A 13252-nucleotide genomic window follows, 5' to 3' on the forward strand; every position below is an offset into this window, starting at 1 on the left:
CATGTCAAGTTGCTATGGTGAAGGCAACCCAAAAGGACCATGCACAACCGGGTCAAGTACTTACCAAATATAGTTACAGACTTAGACACTAATCCAAAAATATTTTAGGGAAATTTTGAAAAACGCATATCTATATCCATCGTTTGTCCCGTTTTGTGACATGTAGATTATGTTCTCGAAGTCCAGGCTTTACCTCTCTTTCTCATTCATGTAACCCTTTATACTTCTAATTTTCTTGGCTGGAAATCGCTTTATGCATAGCTAGAATAACGCTTGAAACATGCATTCTTTCCGAATGATCCAATCCCGCTCTTATTCTCTCCTTCGATCTCTTTTCTTGTGGACAAAGAAAAACACGCAAAGTAAGACTGCGTATGACGCAAAACTAAGGGGTTAACGCCTCGTTTCCAAGTCTAACAAAAGAAAAGAAGCGAAGAGAAAAGAAAAGAAAGTCATGATAGAAAATAAGAGAAAGGAAAGGAAAAGAAAAATTTCTTTTGTGTTCCCGAGTTGTAGAGAAGCGGAAAGAAAATGAATCATTTTGTTCTTTCTTTTCAAATCCTCCCAAATCGGAAGGAAAGTTAGGATGTAAAGTGATCCTCCCATTTCCCTCCACTTCCCTCCTTTAATGAAACTCGAGAACATCAATTTATTTTATTTTCTTCTCATTTTCATCCATTTCCTTTCCTTTCTCTCGTTAAGTTGAACTCGGGAACATGTTGTAAGGGAAGGGCCATCTTTTTATTTATTTATTTTTGGGTTGCATGATCATGGGCGGAGCTTATATATAGCCAGGGGGCTGTGGCCCCCCTATTTTTTTAACAATTAGTCCATAACTATTTAAAAAGTTACATATTATGCCTAAAACTATAAAATTTGACTTTGCCCCCCCCCCCCCCCCCCGCACCCCCCCCCACCCCCCCCCCCCCCCCCCGCAAATCAAAACTTCAAGCTCTGCCAATGTGCATAATCATGTATGCAGCAAGAGAAATGCATGACCCATATATATTTTTCCAACTTTGACATATTTGGTCCCTTGCTACCTTAATCTTACAACTTAAGTTTTTAAGTGGCGATTTTAGTCCCTAAGGTTTATTTGATCATAACATGCATTATTATAGTTCCTTTTATTTATTAATCCAACACAAAACTATTATTATGAATTCTTAAAGATCAAAATCCTTAAATTGCGCTAAATAATCAAATAACGAAAAATGGTGTAACATCCCGAAAATGAGGTATTTCCAAATTTAACCCTTAAGTATGAATGCTTATGGTATTTAGCCCTTGTGTATGAGAAATCTTGCAAAATGGCCCATAGTGGCATTTTTGTAATTTCAGGTCGAAGGTTAGTACGGTAGGTGTACGTTGGACGCACATGTGCAGGTCTAGCATGTTGGACGTACATTGCGTACGTAGGGCTTACGTGCGAAGGTTATAAAACCTATAATTTAGGGTTTGTACCCTATTTAAACATCTTTATGGCCTCCAACCTCATCTCTCATCAGCCTCCAACACCTCCATTCAATTTTAGCAAGCCCTAGCCACTTGTTTGAGCATTCTTGACCTTTGTGTGTGTTTTTGGTGGTCTTAGAGGAGAAAGAAGGAAGTAGAACCACCTTGGAAGCTTGAAGGAGCTTTGGATCTGGGATCTTCACCTCTCTAACAACCTCCAAGAGGTATAAAGTTTCAAACTTGGCTTGTATTTCATTAGATCTTGCTAAGTCCTTGATTCATGAGCATTTTGTCCCAAGTCTTGACCTTTTTGGAGTATGAAATGCTCTAGTCCATTCTAGCCGTCCTTTCAGATTTTTAAGGGGTTTAGACGCATAAAAATAGGGCCTTGGCTCTTAATCCTTTTCCATGCATGTGTTTGATTGTTTTAATGGGTTAAGAGGATGGAGTTTTTAGCATTTAGCACTTATTGGCCATGCAAGACCATAAAGTTGGAAACTTTATGGTCAAGGATGATATTTGGGACTTGGATCTACAATTTGGTCATAATAGCTTAAGTATTAAGCTCTTAACTTGTTAAGAAGAATTCCAGCTGCATACGTTGGGCATACCATTTGGTACGCTGCGCGTACACAGCTCAGTCCCCGACTCCTCGGATAGCGAGTATGTCCCGCGTACATCCGAAGTACGCCCAACGTATGAGGGCTGAGTTGACTCAGTTGATTTGACTCGGCTGGGTTGACTCAGTTGATTTCATTGATTTTGACCGATTTTGACCAAGGGTATTCTGGGAAATTGATATTAATTTAGATTGGGAAATGTTTTGATTATTAGGAATCGGGTAGAGCCGATTGTCGGAGCAAAGATTCATTCAGATTGTATTCGGACTGAGAGGCGAGTTTTTCATTACTACACTTGTGGGTTGAAGACACCGATGTCGGCCCGGTAGATTATGTATCCTGGCTAGGATGTTGCTATGATGTAGTGATTTGTTAAGATCTATATGATTATCTGTTTGTTGTTATATGTTTATCTGTTATATATATATATATATATATATATATATATATATATATATATATATATATATATATATGTCAACATAGTTGTTGGAATAGTGTCTAAGGCTACAACTATATTATACAAGTATTTGACCCGGTTGTGCATGGTCCTTTTGGGTTGCCTTCACCATAGCAACTTGACAGGATGATTTATTATGAGAGAAGAAATATTATTAATATATTATGAGAATAATATAAGGAATAATAATATTATTATTTGATTAATATAAGTCATAAATTAATTAGGAATTAATTTGGTGACTTAAAGAGATTAATTGAATAAAGGGTATAAACTGTCAATTGTATGATAGTTGTACTTTGGGCTATAAATCCCTTATGGATAATGGTGGATGATTTCTAGGGCTTTGGATAGGCTTAGATTTCGTCCAAGGCTTATCAATTAGGGTATTAGATTGCTTAGGGCCTAAGTTATCCAATTAGGGTTTAAGGGTGAAACCCTAGGAGCCTTACAAGTATAAATAGATCCCAAGGGTGAAGGGAAATCGGCACTTGTGATTTAGAAAGAAACCCTGGACGATTTTGATCCCCTCTCCTCTCTCTCAAATCATCCTCTTGCTAGTTGGTGTTTGTAAGCCATTAGAGGAATGACAATTGTGACTCTAAAGCTCCAAGGACAAGAAGATCAAGCAAGTGATTCAAGGTGAACTTCTAATTCTGATTTCATATTGTTATTATAGTCTATTAGCCATTAGAAGTCTTGGATTGAATGCATGTTTAATTAGAGAAACCTAGATCCAAGCATTAGGGTTTGCATGTGCACATAGGAATGTTCATATGGCTAAAACCCATCAGTGGTATCAGAGCCTAGATTAGTTTCTATTGAATTGATGCATTGGTTGCTTGTTTGATGCCTTCAAAATTCGAATTTTGTGGTTCTGTCTGATGGACTCGGCGAGTCCCATAGTGGACTCGGCGAGTAGGCTCGACTCGGCGAGTCCATTGGGGTACTCGGCGAGTCCAAGCTTCAGAAAGAGCAAATGTCGGGATTTCTTGCTGTTTATCTTTGAGATACTTGCCTTTATCATATTAGATCAATATAAATCCGATTTTACGATATATATGAGTATATTCTTGATCTAATTGAAGATATTTATCAATTAACAAAATATTTATTTCCTTATGTGATAATTGATTAATTATTATTTTATATATTCAAACCCAACGTGCTTATCAACAGTAAACTTCATCCGTTTGACATTTTAGCCACAATAGTGTACGCATTCATGCTTTTCGAGTTTTCGTACTGTAAATTACCAATTGCCTTCTTGCCCAATCCAATATTCCTATTCCATCCTTCCAACGACCCAAATTCTTAGAACTTCTCCTTCTTTGTCTCCCATTCTCTGCAACTCTTTCTTCGTTTCTGTATCTCTGCAACTGTTCGTACTCAAAAGGCATGTCAATTGCAATCTCTTTCTATCTCTCATATGCACACAGTTATCAATCTAATCATGGAGTTTCTCTGATCTTTCTGAATTTGGGCAAAAACATCGACTAAAATGGTTTGTTGATATGTAAATATTGATGATTTCTGAAATAATTCTTCAATCATGTTTCCAGTGGGCAAAAAACGGCTTAATTCCTCAACAACGGAAAATAACCAACATTCGATTCTTTCAAATCCTAAGGCTTGAAGATGAATCATGAAAATTATCTCCACTTTCATCAATTAGGGTTTAATTTCTAAAATTCATAAGATATCAAATCAATGATTTCTGAAATAATTCTTCAATCATGCTCCCAGTGGGCAAAAAACGACTTAATTCCTCAATAACAAAAAATAACCAACATCCGATTTTTCCAAATCCTAAGGCTTGAAGATGAATCATGAAAATTATCTCCATTTTCATCAATTAGGGTTCAATTTCTAATTCATAAGATATCAGATCGATCTCTTCCTGTCTCTTATACACACAAAGTAAGACAACTTTTTTCTCTGTCATTATGAATTTGTGCAAAATTAGAATTGTCTCCGATTTCATCAATTAGGGTTTAATTTGTGATTCATAACATATGAAATGCATTCTCTTCATCTCTCGCATACTCAAACATTGGGTCGACTTTTTCTGACTCTTTTTCAAATTATGCAAAAATAGTGTTTCTCTGTTACCTTGATGGCCAAATCTGCAGACACAAAAAAACCAACATATTTCATGAACTTAAAGAAGGATAAAGTACAAGTAATCGTTAATATATTTAAGTTCAGAACTTCTTACTAGGAAAAATTATTGGCCATGAATTGAGAACCTATAAGCATCAATGAAGGGTAATTTGGGTAATTTTTCAATATTGTGATATTGTCATCAAGTTATTAATATTTCCACTTAATAGTTTTTCTTAATAGCAACAAACAAACACTGAAAGCCAAGTACAATGTCTAATAGAAATAAACATTTGTACATTATTTCCACCTTTAATCTAACATCTTCATTTGCTTTGATAATCATAATTGACACTTGACAGTAAAAGGTTTTAATACAAACAAGCACCAGGTGACCATTACTAAAATTTTACCAATGAAAACATATATGGTTGGTAATGAACAATTGATGTTTGAACAACTAAAGTATAAGTAGAAGCTAAATAAAAAAAAATCTTTTGATAAAAAGTAATTAAATATTGAAAAGTAAGAAAGAAGGAATTGTAATATGTAATTTCGTTTAAAGAGTTAAACACCTATGTAGTAAAAAATCAAATTGTTCCAAATAATATCTTTGAATGATCGGATGAAACCCACTTCTTATTTTCTTCAAATTGTTGTGTATAAAACCAATGTCAGGGGTAAAATTGGTATTTGTTTTTTTAAAATAGTCTGTTATACTAATGGTATCCAAGGTCAGTGGTATAATTGGTATATTCTTTTTTTAATAATCTGTTATACTAATGGTATATATACAAGACAAACAAATATCAAATTCATCCACGATCAGGGGTATATATATATATATATATATATATATATATATATATATATATATATATATATATATATATATATATATATATATATATATATATATATATATATATATATATATATCTATTAATTTTTGAACTGATTGATGAGGTGTCATGTGCAAATGCCAAAATAATAGGAAATTCAATCACCTTGATATCTAATGTTGGTTTTCGAATGGCTATGTTTAGTTTAGGTAACTGCTTGATTTTTTTTGTTTATATTTTACTAAAATAAACAAGTTGTAGAGTAGTTATATTTTAAATCAACTTTTTTGGAATTTAGTTAATATGATATATTTGGGCTTTAATTAATACGACGAAAATAAATGTCGATCTACTTGAATTCAAAAGATATTTCTATTTAAAATATTCAAACATTTAAAAAGTTGCATATTTTGGATAGTTGTTTTTTTTTGGTATCATTGACTTGATCTTTATGCCAACAAAAGTAAGGTTTAATCTTTCATATTACCCTTTTAATACGAACTTGCCAAAAAGGTTGTTCTCTGTTATTTCAGAAATGAGAAGACTTGCAGATCTCATCAGATTATTTCAAAAACGAGAAGAGTTACATATCTCATCAGCACTCATCTTCATAATTTGCAACACAAATATAAAACAGTAACGTTAATGACATTATCAAATACACTACTCATATAATTGTTCTTAACGACATTATCAAATACACTACTTATATAAGTGTTCTGCTTAAAGGAAGTAGTTATCATATTTTTAATAACAATAATAAGTGAATACATTTACCATTTATAGTAGCAGAAAAACAACAATTAACGTGACCCGTGGTTAACCACGGATTCACACACTAGTTTTGATTAAATTGGTAAATTGTTTTGCAAGAAATTATTAAATAAATCAAATATGGATAATTATGTGATTAAATGTTAATTTAGATTATTTGTTATTTGATCCCCTATGTTTTGAAAAGGTTTAAAACTTGCCCTCAAATTTTGAAATTTATGTTTTGTGATTAAAAGTTTTAATTTAGACAATTTAAATTTCAAACCCTAGAATTTTACAAGTTTAAAATTCAACCCTATATTAATATAATATGACAAGATTAATATATATATATATATATATATATATATATATATATATATATATATATATATATATATATATATATATATATATATGTATAATTAAAATGTTAGTCTTACCGTTAGTAGGCCTCATTCACGAAGCCGGTCTATAAGGTGGGTATAAGATTGCTGCCTATAAAATGACGCTTAATGGGTGTACACTGACACCCACCGCTTGCTTGATCGGTGGAGGGTCGTTAGCCGAATGGGTAGGATAGGGCAACCTCATCTCTTCATTAAAAGTATAATATGAAATACAAAGTAACTACATGTTTTTCAAAATTTCCCAATCCTAGTTACTTTAGGAAAAGTGAATTGATGCAATCCCATGAAATTACACTTTGCACCCTTGCTAAGAAGTTAGTGGAGCGTGTGTGGTTTACCGGCACACTAATTGGTTCTAAGTAACGGTGGCAAAGGGTGATTCATTGTTTATCATAGTTCGATGGAGCATGTGTGGTTTACCGGCACATCAAATAGATGATTGTTACAATGAAGGCACCATGTGAATTTGCATGGTAATTCACACCCACTTTATGATCCTCGGTATCCCAGTTACAAACGAGAGGGGCATATCGAGATTTAAACATGCCATTGAAAAGTTTCAATGAATCTCATCCAAACCTAGGAATTCTCAATACATTTAGAACTTAAAGTTATGTTTTCATGGTGGAGAATTAGTGAATCGTCATTCACTTACCTTCAAATTGTTTACATGTTAGATCACGGTATCCCTTTTCTAATATGTAAATATTGTTGTTGGATCATAGCCCTAATTTTTCTTATTGGGTGATAATTAGGGATTCAAATTCTAATATATCTTTGTCCTTTCTATTTGTAGATGTCGAACGCGAACAACACTGCTGCTAGTTCATTCACGTTGATGAGCCTTTGCCAAAAGGTGACTTTCGATGGGACAAACTTTAGCGAATGGATAAGATACATTCGCACAATTGCTCGCTACGAGGACAAGGAGTATGTCCTCGATGAGAAGCTCGAGAAGATTAACCCAGAAATCGCTACTCCGGCTGAAATGACTGCTTTTGAGACTCATGAACGTGATGCGACGAAGGTTCATTGCATCATGATAGCCACTATGAACTCCGAATTCCAAAAGTCCTATGAGGACATGTATCCGTACGAAATGCACCAAGACTTGTTGGAGAGATACCACCAAAACGCGAGGCAAGAGCATTACGAGATTTTCACTAACATGATTTCCGCCAAAATGGGTCATGGAGAATCTCTTACCGTGCACCTGCAAAAGATGCAAAGGTATGTCGACCGTCTTCGCAAGTTGAATGTTGACTTTGGGGAAGACTTGGCGATCGACATGGTGCTTCACTCTTTGCCTCCGTGTTATAATTAATTTAGGATGACCTACCACATGAACAAAGAAGAGTTCACCCTAAGTAAGCTCCAAGGTCTCCTTAGGGTTGCTGAAAGCAACCTCAAGGACAAGTCTGTTGCACCTACTCCCAATCCACCCGCTGCTCCTGTTTTGGCCATTGGGCAAGGAAGAGGAAAGAAGAGGAAGGCTTCGTCTAAAAACCATCGCAAGGTTAAGTCCCGAGATGGTGCCTCTTCTAGTGGGACCAAAGTTGATCCTACTAAACCTTGTCCTAACCCAAAGGAGGCAGAGTGCCACCACTGCCACAACATAGGACATTGGAAGAGAAGCTGCCCAGAATACCTGCAAGCTATCAAGGAAGGAAAGATCAAGCCATCTTTCGCAGGTATTTACACAATTAAATCTAATAATTCATCTCATGCTATTTCTTGGGTCCTTGATACCGGTTGTGGTTACGAAATTTGTTCTGATTTGCAGGGACTAAGAAGAAATAGGGATGTGGAGCATGGAAGAATAAATCTAATCATGGGGAACAGAAGATCGTCGCCTGTGACCAAGATTGGAGTGTATTCTTTAGTGCTTAGGAATGGTTTATGTTTAGATTTGAACAATTGTTGCTATTCGCCAGAAATGGCAAGAAACATCATTTCATTTCATGGTTTGTTTAGACAAGGTTTTAGATTTTCTTTTAATAATGAGAATGGTTCTATTCTTGCTTATCTAAATGGTGTCTTATATTTTGAAGCAATACCGTGTAATGAAATTTATGAGACTGTTATGATTGTAGATAACTTAGGAAATGATGTTTTATTCATGGATTCTTCCAATGGTATGGATAGAGCATACTTGTGGCGATGTCGTCTTGGACATGTCAACAAGAAGCGCATAGCCCAACTCCAAAAGGATGGAGTGTTGGAGTCATTCGACCTTAGGGAAGATGACACATGCGAGTCTTGTTTTCTTGGAAAGATGAATAAGTCACCCTTCACTAGTACATGTGAAAGGGGTGAGGGTCTATTGGACCTCATACATACCGATGTATGTGGACTGTTTAGATCGACCACGAAGGATGGAAACCGCTTCTATGTGACTTTTACCGATGACTATAGTAGATATGGGTACATCTACTTAATCAAGCAAAAGTTAGAAACATTTGAAAAGGTTCAAAGAATTAGAGAATGAAGTGGAGAATCAATTGGGCAGGAAAATCAAGATGCTTCGATCCGATCGAGGAGGAGAGTACCTAAGTCTTGAATTCCACGACTATCTCAAGGAGTGTGGAATAGTTTCACAATTGACGCCACCTAGGACACCGCAGTTGAATGGTGTGGCAGAAAGGCGTAATCGAACCTTGTTAGACATGGTTCGTTCTATGATGAGTCATGATTCACTACCTATCTCATTATGGGGGTATGCCTTAGAGACTGCCGCCCACATCCTTAACCGAGTCCCTACTAAGAAGGTTGCCAAAACACCTCACGAGATGTGGACAGGGAAAGCTCGCTCGTTGGCACATATCAAGGTTTGGGGTTGTGAGGCTTTCGTAAGATGAGATACTCACGACAAGCTCGAACCTCATAGTGAGCGATGTATTTTCATCGGCTACCCGTAGAAATCCTTTGGATATCTCTTCTATAGACCGAAGGACAATGTTGTCTTCGTTGCGAGGAGAGGAGTTTTCCGAGAGTGAGAACTCATAAGCCAAGGAGACAGTGGGAGGCAAATCGAGCTTGAAGAGATTCAAGAGTCTATTGATGAAGGAACCTCTATCGCTGGCACTCAACCCGAGGAGGAAACTCTGGTTGAACCGATTGACGTGTCATTACCTCTTAGACGTTCCGAAAGAGTTAGAGTTCAACCCCAGTTATATGGTTTTCATATTACTACCGAAGTGGATACGTATATTAGTGATGGTACACTAATAAACCTTGATGAACCTAATAGCTATAAGGAAGCCATGGCAGGCCCGGAGTCTGCAAAATGGAAAGAGGCAATGGACAGTGAGATCCAGTCCATGTATGACAACCAAGTTTGGAATTTGGTTGATAATGTGCCCGGACGTAAGACCGTTGGGTGCAAATGGATCTTCAAGAAGAAGACCAACGTGGATGGAGACGTACACACATATAAGGCGTGATTGGTTGCGAAGGGCTTTACTCTAACTACCCGAGTTGACTATGATGAGACCTTCTCACCAGTTGCGAAGATAAAGTCTATTAGAGTGATGCTAGCTATTGCCGCATTTCATGATTATGAGATTTGGCAAATCGATGTCAAAACTGCCTTCCTTAATGGAAAGTTGCCTGAGGATGTTTACATGGCTCAGCCAGAGGGTTTTGTCGATACGAAGCATCCAAATAGAGTGTGTAAGCTTGAGAAGTCCATTTATGGACTTAAGCAAGCGTCTTGCAAATGGAATCTTTGCTTCGATGAGAAAGTCAAAGAGTTTGAATTTGTATGAAGTGAAGATGAATCATGTGTATATGCCAGTGGGAGTATAGTAAGCTTCCTCGATCTGTATGTCGTTGACATACTACTCATAGGAAACGACGTCCCGACTCTGCAGGAGGTTAAGTCTTGGCTCGGGAAGTGCTTCGCTATGAAGGACCTCGGAGAGGCTTCCTATATTTTGGGAATAAGGATAGTGAGAGAACGAAGTAAGAGACTAATAGGACTTAGTCAGAACACTTACTTGGATAAAGTACTGAAACGTTTTAGTATGGAAAACTCGAAGAAGGGAGAATTACCGATACAAAGTAATGGCAAGTTGAGTAAGACTCAAAGTCCGAGTACCAAAGCTGAAATAGCAGAAATGAGCTGAGTTCCATACGCTTCCGCAGTTGGCTCAATCATGTATGCTATGACTTGTACTCTCCCTGATGTAGCCTTTGCTTTGAGCATGGTTAGTAGATATCAAGGGAATCCTGGCAGAGCCCATTGGATTGCGGTCAAGAATATCCTTAAGTACCTTCGGAGGACGAAGGAATGGTTCTTAGTCCTCGGAGGGAGTGATGACTTGAAGGTGCGAGGGTATAGTGACGCCAGCTTTCAGACCGACAGGGACAACTACCGTTCGCAGTCGGGCTGGGTCTTTACCCTGAATGGAGGAGCAGTAACTTGGAAAAGTTCCAAGCAGGAAACCGTAGCTGATTCAACGTGCGAATCAGAGTACATTGCAACAAGCGAAGAGTCGAAGGAGGCAATATGGTTGAAAAACTTCATCGGTGATCTTGGAGTTGTACCTGCCATAAAGGAGCCCATGGAGATTTTCTGTGATAATGAAGGAGCGGTTGCCTTGACCAAGGAACCGAGGGATCATGGTAGATCTCGACATATCGACAGAAAATATCACTTTATTAGACATCGTGTAGAAGAAGGACAACTCTTAGTGAAGAGGATATCATCAGAAGATAACCCAGCAGATCCGCTTACGAAGGGACTGAGTAGGGTTAAGCACTTGCAGCATGCTAGGAGTATTGGGCTGAAGGATGATATTAGTATAGATTAGATAGTAGTATTGGAAACGTGTAATAGATAAATGTAATTAACATTTGATGATTAAATAAAAGAGTATTATTTATGAGTAATGTTACTATCTTATGTTAATTGTTTCACTTTGCATGTTTTGACTTCCAGAATAATTGAGCTTATTAAGAATAATCGAATTATTCAAATTGTCCACAATCGTTCATATATTGGAAGTAGGTATGAATGAAGATTGTCATGAATTGGTGTGTAGATTGTCTAAATGGTATTAGACATAGCAAAAGTTTTCTGCAACGTTCATGAGTGCTTATGAACTAGTTTTGAGCATTGGAACAAACCCGCGCTTACTGGAATCACCTTATGGAATGTGATAAAAGGGTGATCGCAAGACGATAATATCATATAGTCTTAAAACCAAGATATATGGTTTGTTATTTGTTAATTGGTTGTACATTGATAATGCGAAACCGCATCAGTAACTTGATGTTATAAAACACATTGTTGTGTATAGTTGATTAATGAATAAGTAAATGCATATAAGTCGAAGTTTATCTGTTACTTTTATCATAAGAGGGTAAAAGCGATATCTCGGCCGCTCGATGATTTGATTTGACTTATGTGCCGGGCTCGGTCAGAACTGAATTGATGTGTTCGATTAAGTTCTATGTCAAATAAATCGGAGATCGAGAAACCAAATGCTAGACAGATTGTTCCATAGAATTGTTAGCATGATATCCGAACAGAGGACTGTACAATCCCTTATCTAAAGGACAAGATTGATTAGATCAGAGTTTGACAACGTCTTTGAGAGATACGATTGCTAATCGGATTATACTTGTATATAGTTACTAGACTTATCCAAGTGGGATACTGTTGGAATAGTGTCTAAGGCTGCAACTATATTAGGCAAGTATTTGACCCGGTTGTGCATGGTCCTTTTGGGTTGCCTTCACCATAGCAACTTGACAGGATGATTTATTATGAGAGAAGAAATATTATTAATATATTATGAGAATAATATAAGGAATAATAATATTATTATTTGATTAATATAAGTCATAAATTAATTAGGAATTAATTTGGTGACTTAAAGAGATTAATTGAATAAAGGGGTATAAACTGTCAATTGTATGATAGTTGTACTTTGGGCTATAAATCCCTTATGGATAATGGTGGACGATTTCTAGGGCTTTGGATAGGCTTAGATTTCGTCCAAGGATTATCAATTAGGGTATTGGATTGCTTAGGGCCTAAGTTATCCAATTAGGGTTTAAGGGTGAAACCCTAGGAGCCTTACAAGTATAAATAGATCCCAAGGGTGAAGGGAAATCGGCACTTGTGCTTTAGAAAGAAACCCTGGCCGATTTTGATCCCCTCTCCTCTCTCTCAAATCATCCTCTTGCTAGATTGGTGTTTGTAAGCCATTAGAGGAGTGACAATTGTGACTCTAAAGCTCCAAGGACAAGAAGATCAAGCAAGTGATTCAAGGTAAACTTCTAATTCTGATTTCATATTGTTATTATAGTCTATTAGCCATTAGAAGTCTTGGATTGAATGCATGTTTAATTAGAGAAACCTAGATCCAAGCATTAGGGTTTGCATGTGCACATAGGAATGTTCATATGGCTAAAACCCATCAATAGTATGGTTGAGTTGAGGTAGTACTGCTTCGTGCGGTAGCCAACAAACCCGAGAGCAAGCCAGACATAAGATGTGGGCCTAGTGGGCAATCTAGACTTATGATGTGGTCTTGGGAGCAGGCCAATTATGAGTTGTGGGCTTGAAAGGCAAGCCATAATCATACTGTGCACTCAGGG

This window comes from Lactuca sativa, chromosome 9 (genome assembly GCF_002870075.4).
Source record: "Lactuca sativa cultivar Salinas chromosome 9, Lsat_Salinas_v11, whole genome shotgun sequence".
NCBI lineage: Eukaryota > Viridiplantae > Streptophyta > Magnoliopsida > Asterales > Asteraceae > Lactuca > Lactuca sativa.